Source organism: Pelobates fuscus, chromosome 7 (genome assembly GCF_036172605.1).
Source record: "Pelobates fuscus isolate aPelFus1 chromosome 7, aPelFus1.pri, whole genome shotgun sequence".
Taxonomy (NCBI): domain Eukaryota; kingdom Metazoa; phylum Chordata; class Amphibia; order Anura; family Pelobatidae; genus Pelobates; species Pelobates fuscus.
In genome coordinates this window covers 21,185,980-21,193,701 of record NC_086323.1, presented here as the reverse complement: position 1 = coordinate 21,193,701, position 7,722 = coordinate 21,185,980, and positions in this window count along the sequence as shown.

Here is a 7,722-nt window from a genome sequence, read left to right as displayed (position 1 = left end):
CAGTAAAGGAGGAGACTATATTTAAAAGAAGAAAAACTACCACAACAAGAGGACATAGTCTTACATTTAATCTAAAAATAATACCAGGAAGTATTACTTTACTGAGAGGGTAGTGGATGCATGGAATAGCCTTCCAGCTGAAGTGGTAGAGGTTAACACAGTAAAGGAGTTTAAGCATGCGTGGGATAGGCATAAGGCTATCCTAACTATAAGATAAGGCCAGGGACTAATGAAAGTATTTAGAAAATTGGGCAGACTAGATGGGCCGAATGGTTCTTATCTGCCATCACATTCTATGACGTGTTCTTTTATTTCCATCAACTTTGTTTTTAAAATGGATACTATATTGGCAGCTTCTAAGATGGTCTCAAATGTATTTATTTTTTTTGGTGGGAAGATTTTGCCCTCATGTTACAGGTTGCAATTGACCGTAACAAATGATAAAAATACAAAGTTGGATTTAGATGTTAATAGAGAAGAAACGTATTAACCTCTTAGGTGAGTCCTACAATTCAAAAGCAATTCTAAATGAAACTCTGTGCCCATGAGTAGGGGGGAGTTTGAGCACCAGGTTTAATTTTGTTTGTTTAAAACTTTAAAGCGGTTGATAGATTTTGGCCTCATTAATGTGCTGTATTTTCTGCCTGCTCAAATCTATATTGTTTTTGCACAAAAAAGAAAAAAATGTTTTGCAGAATGTTGTACCGTAAACCGATAGCCTAGCCACACACCCTCATGCCAGAAAAACTTCCGTATTTAAAGGTATGCACACATTCTCAGCCCCAGCAGCACTGAGTGAGAGAAACTATAAACTGGTAGTGATATCCTGGCTATATGGCTCGCTGGGTGTCCTCTCCTTCTAAAACAGGTTGTTTTGTTGTTCAGTTCATTCAGTACGGTCAATGGCTGAGCTGTGTGCATACATTTGGTAAGGAAGTATTTTTCTGGAGTGAGGGGGGTGTGGTTAAAGAGGTAGGCTTATGGTGCAGCGTTCTGCAAAACTTTATTTTATTTATGCAAAAGCTATACGTTGCTTATTGATGAGGACAAAACCTTCACTAAGGTTGTAATGGTGCTTGGGGTGTCTCTTTAAGAACAAGCACATATACAGTGCTCTTTCAAAAAGGTACAGAAACTATTTCATCAGGTCATCCCAATTGCTGCATACCTCCCAACATTTAAAGTGGGCAAGAAGGGACAAGGAGTGTGGCCACGGGAGGGCTTACCCTGAGACATTTTTGGTAACTTACTAATAACAGTTTATGTAACTTAAATTTAATTTAGAGCAAGAACAATGTGTCTTATATACACAGGCTGATTTTCTAAACACATTTATTGTAGTTTAAATACGCATTACTGTGAGTATTATTGCTGTGGAACTCTGTGATACACTCACACACCAGCTATATAGAGCTCCAAGAAAAGAGGGGCATTGGGATAGAAAACCTATAGGATATGGACAGCGGGATTTGGGATCAACATAGGGGGTTGTCTCTCCTATATAGAGATATTTTGGAGGTATGCTGCAGATAGCGTTTATGGTGTGTATTTATATTGTTTATATGGTATTGTTCTAAAGAGCCAGTGGCTAGAGCTATCTGGCCAGTGGCATATTTTCAGATTAACATGTGCATGTGCTGGACACGTAGGATGGTGTATGTGTCTGTATAGTTGCAGTAAAATAAGCTGGATAAAGCCGGTGTTAAATCTCATTCAATTCCACAAACGAAATTTCATCAAGGAAGTACAATGGGTAGCTAAAGTTACGTTGGAACTGCTACACTGCAATGGTTTGCCATAATTTGTGTCCAATTATACAATTTCAGCAGAATTTGTACAATGTATTGTCTGTTTTATGGAAGTGGCTGTGTAAGTGTAAAAATGATGTAAAGTTGAGTAACTCTTTTAACTACACATATCCTTGCAGATTAGGCAGTACTATGTGTAGTTTGCGTTTTTTTTCTCTCTTCAAAATGACTCCTATACATAGGAAAAAGTAGTCTGTACTTTTTCTCGTGTGTTTTATGAAAAACTAGAGCTCTCTGGGAAAAACAATAAAGTGATTCAGACACAGGGAGCTACATAAGTGAATTTTTGGTGACAGATCTGCTTTAATATCAAGTCAGTTTAATTATGCCAGTTACACTTTACACAGCAGGAGTGATCTATATCCGAAGAGAAGTCCAGAGTACAAAGCATGTTTTTGTTTATAGATGTTGAACTGACTAATGATTTACAAACCACATTCATATTTGTATACAAACCTCTAAAGTGTAATATGTGGTGCTTTTACAAAGTGCAATAAATACTTAACCCCTTAAGGACCAAACTTCTGGAATAAAAGGGAATCATGACATGTCATGTGTCCTTAACCCCTTAAGGACACATGACATGTGACATGTCATGATTCCCTTTTATTCCAGAAGTTTGGTCCTTAAGGGGTTAAAGTGCAGCTAGTTATCACTGTGAAACCAATAATGATAATTTCACACAACAAAGAACACCGCAAACAAATTGTGAACAGCGCACAATAAAATATTGTAATGGGTTATATCTTACTTTATCCGTAAGTGCAATGACTTGCAACCCTCTAAAAATGTGTATACATATGTATTCTAAAATATAATGGCACACATATAGCCCCCCAAGTCTGGTATAATTATCCCTGCAGAAAATTAGAAAACAGAAAAAAAAAAAAAAATCTCATAGGGTAGTATAGTAATCACAGGTACTTGGATGATAATGCTCTTACAGTATCACACTCACATTTTTCTGAGCCTGTTCGAATAACCGGCTCAGCTAATACAGCATAGGGGTGATAGTTGTAGTTCCAGATAGGGTAAGTGGCACAGCACACTTCCTGAGGTGCCTGAGGAAGATGCAAGGAGCGTTGAAACGCTTTGTGCTGTATTATATTACTGTGGACTTGTATTCTAAGGCACTCCAGTTACTTGAATGTAAGATTTTTATATTTTTGTTTAATAAATATTGTTTCTTACCTTAACTGGTGTTGCATTCTCCTGTTTCTACTGTTGAAGAAAAGCTGCCCCTTACCCTGTCTGAAACTCTCACACCTATGCTGTATTACCTGAGCCAGACATTTTGTGTAGAAGTTCACAAAACATAGATTCTGGCAAAAAAAAATGTAATGCAATGAGTTTCCCCTCTAGCAACAGAAGGAACACATTGAAACATTAAAAGAAAGTGTGTAAATAAGTAGATCCTTTGTCTTCCACGCAAACTGGGAAAATGTTTTTATGGTTTAACTTAAAACGCTATTTGACAACAATTAAAAAAATCAGACTGTTAATATAATCTCCATTGCTTGATATTACTCCTATCTTTTTAATGGTTAATCTATCTGAATATTACTCTGTTTACATTTATGATGAAAGCCTAGCCAAACTTCACGTACAACAAAAAAATTGAAATGTCACACACCAAGGTATTGTTATAGGATTTATGAGCGAGAAACAAATAGCTGTTTGGAAGGACTTTAAATTGAAAACGTAGTTTCTAAAAATAAAGAATCCCCTGTAGATAACCCGCCTCCCCGTCTTTTGGGACAAGGTCACACGTTCTTTCAAACGATTATGAACATATGAGGCTGCGGGAGGTTTCATGGAAGTTTGAGTTATGGAAAAACTCCCAATAAATTGCCTGTTCGGTAACACTCGGCTTGTAAAGACGTTTAATCTAAAAATAACAGTCACTTTGCCAAGTCTGTTCCCTCTCTAGCATTTCCTGTTGGGCAGAGGAAGTGGGCTGAAACCGATAGTGTTTCCTGGATGTAACCTAAACATCACAGAGAGGCAGCAGTGAATAGGCTTTCATACTGTAAATATCTCTTCCTGCTTCATACTGAAGGCCTAGCATCGTTTGCTGCCTGTCTCTGCTCTGTAATAACGCAGACAGATAACGGAGGTCTGAGAAGCCAGTCTCTGATTAGTCCGTGTGGGACCTACCCCATGCTGATTTGGGTTTGCATTAAAGACAAAATGTTCAGCATTAAAATCTGCCTATCAATCTCCATAAATCAATAATATGACTACTCTTGTTTCTAAACATTCCTGTGGATTATCGAACGTGTGAATTGTCAAGAATTCAAAGTGAATTTCAAATTTCAGGCTACAGTAACCAAATTGTCAGGGTTATTTTCAGCATTTGCACCAAATATAGTTGAATTGGAAGGTTTCCAGTTCAGTAATTTTATGTTGTAATTATTCTATTGAGAAAAAAAAAGTAATGAATATAAACAATTCCATCATAAATCTATGTATATCAGAATTTAATGATAACTGTACAAAGGATTAAAGACAACATTGAGATATATATACATAAAAAAAAAAAAGTAAATTGAGAAAAATAAATTTGAGTTGCGCCCCCTCTTTCTCCAGTTCAGCGATTTTGGCCTTAAAATTACAATTAACATTTAAATTCTCAGTGCAAGGTTTATTTACTAAATCCGAATTGCCAGGAGTTCAGAGTAAATTTCAAATTTTAGGATAAAATAAGTGCAAATGTAGCTGGCTTGAAGAATTTCTCCAATTTACTTATATGTTCCTAAAATGTGCTGCTCCAAGTCCCTACCATAATAATTTGCTCGCAACACATTCTCTCTCCATTGATCTTGGCAAAGTTTAAAGGGACAATGTAGGCGCCAAAACAACTTTATATCATACCCCTGAAGTCTCACTTCTCAAGTCTCTGTCAATGAGGAGTTAAATCACTTTTGTTTCTGTTTATGCAGCCCTAGCCACACCTCCCCTGGCTGTGACTGACACAGCCTGCATGAAAAAAAGTTTTCATTTTCAATCTGATGTTAACTTCCTTTACATCTTGTTACCTCCTGCTCTGTGAATTGAACTTGAATCACACGCAGTAGGCTCCTGCAGGGTTTAGCAGGCAATTAACAAAGCAGGAGATAATACATTCTATTTTAAATAGTCTGTGCAGCAAAGGAAGTTTAAACATTAGATGTCTCTATGCAGGAAGTATTTAGAAAGGGTATGCAAGTCACATGCAGGAAGGTGTGACTAAGGTTGTAAAAGCAATGTGATTTAACTCCTAAATGGCAGAGAGATGAGCAGTGAGGCTACAGGGGCATGATCTATACACCAAAACTGCTTCATTAAGCTAAAGTTATATATAGTGTCCCTTTAAGCAACACGCACTAAACTACTAGCAAGATATGATATATGCTGTGATTGCTTTCAATCTTTTTTTTTTTTTTATCTGTCAAATCTCATCTTTTGATCTCACGGCTTTATGAATATGCCTTATATTTTGGTTAAATGAAAGAGTTGTCAATAACTTTGATATTGCATTTCTATGTGAAATGTGAAGATCGGAATGTGGGGAGAATTGGAAAGAAAGTTGCCAATTTTGAGTAATTGTTAGGTGTTTTGGCCTAAAAATTGCAAATATTCCCTTATTGACAATCCTCTGGCACTTGAGCTTTTTTTTTGTCATTTTCAACACGTAATACATGTCTGTCAAAGCTCTGAGTGTTCAGCATCTAAAGTGGCAGTTTTCTCTGTATTTAAGGTGAAAAATAATTGAGTGTTCCAGTTCATTACTATTCATTACTTTTCGGCATGAGAGTTGCTAAGTCAGACTGCAAGTCGATGCTTCTTTATGTGTACTGTTACCTCCGCTGACCAAGCAAGAAATGATAGAGATTCGAAAGCCACAAATGCCCTAGTTTTAAACAACCACGTTTTATCATCCTGCTGTTAGAGAAATTGGCTGAAAAAGAACAGATAAGAATTATTTAATAAAAACTCCCAGCCACAGACATCGTAACAATGTAATTATAAATATGGCCTCCCTGCTCCAGCCAATACTTCTCTTTGGAGACACATTAATGGTCATTTTTGTATAGATCTGCTTTACCTAATCTAGCAATTTCGCTTTTTTCTATATGTTTTACAGCTATAGTTGATAGTTCATTGTCCATTCATCTCGGTAAACACTATTGATGGATGTGCCTTCATTAAATGTGCAGATTAAATAACGTTCCCCCATTTACTGAAGCAGGTTCCATGTTTCTGGATAATTTAATATTCAGATATATATGAAAATTCACCTTGATTTCCCACAATAATCTCTCATCATTTTGCCAAAATAGGAAATGTATTTAAGAATGTTTTCTACACTAATCTATAGAATGTAAGCTCGATTGAGCAGGGTCCTCTTCAACCTATTGTTCCTGTAAGTTTTCTTGTAATTGTCCTATTTATAGTTAAATCCCCTCCTAATATTGTAAAGCGCTACGGAATCTGTTGGCGCTATATAAATGATAATAATAATAATAATAATAATACCTGCTTGTATTTAACAGATTCATAAGACTCTCATTGCACCTGTAGCACATATTAAATCTGAGAACAAAACAGACAAACTGGAGAAATAATTCATGTGTTTCTTCCCGAGTAGACTGTTTTGGGCTAAAATATGTAATTTCCTGTAAAAATAAATCCTAGTATATCTGAAAAATAAAGCGTATCCCTTATTTGTGCCATCATATTCTCGTACATACCACAATGGTAAATATTGCAATTATCATGCCCACCCCACTGTTATACATATCTTATTTTAAATTATATGACTTTAGGGAAGTTACGCTTCTGGACTGAAACTGCAAATTATGGTAGACACGGATTCTGTCCCTGTGTAATTAGTAATATGAGTTTTTCATTACAGCGAAAATATCGGATATGAGAACAAAAGCTCAGAGAAACCTCAATAGCTTGCCCTTCGGTTAGTTTTTGATAACTTGTGCCATTACAGAGAGAACCTATACCATTTACATATCAGATATAACCCGCCCATAAGGGCAGTTCAGAACTGAAATGCAAGCAAGTTCCCTCTGTACGAGAGATACAGCAATTGTAAACGATCGTTTTGGCCTTTTTTGGGCTGTATCAGTGAGGTGTAGTTGATCCCCCTCTAAGTACAGTGAGCATGGATGGGATCAATATCTGGATTAACATTTTAACTTAGGGAGAGCCCAAGCAATGCTTTGAAATAAAAACAGAGAATATGAGGGTTTATTCACTAACAACCAGATTGTGTTGAGTTGAAAAATGTAATTTGCAACATTCAGGCTAAAATAAGCAAGTTATGGCCATAAGGAGAGATGGAGACATTTTCCACAGGTACTGTTTGGACCTAAATGTTCCTCTTCAGATTTAATTAGCTACAATTCTGGGTTTATTAAATAAACTCTAGTGCTGACCTTTTGCTCACTGTGAAACTGATCTTGAATGTCTCTATGTTATTGTGAGAACCTCTATGCTACCCGGACCTCCTTACCCAGTGGCGGCTCTAGACTTTGTGAGGCCTTAGGCGAAACTCAAGCATGAGGCCCCCACTAACACACAAAGCGGAAAAAATAATAGGGGTTGCATTGTGTGTATAAGGTGCTGTAGTTGTATTGAAGGACAAGCTTGCAGCGCTGGATACACAGAGCTAGTCTCTGTATTCATTGTTCAGAGGCTTGCAGTGTAGCGGCTCCCTGTGCCGCTGTGTTGTGAGCTCTCCGACTGTAGTTATGGCATAATTTGCAAACTAAATTAATTTGTAATCAACAAATGTAATTAGCAATCATGCTAATCATTTATACATGACTGCGGGTTATGATTACATAGTCTTGCAGTCGTATATACACTACTGCCAGTGTGTGTATTTCTGAGTGTGTCTGGCATTGTCTACCTGTGT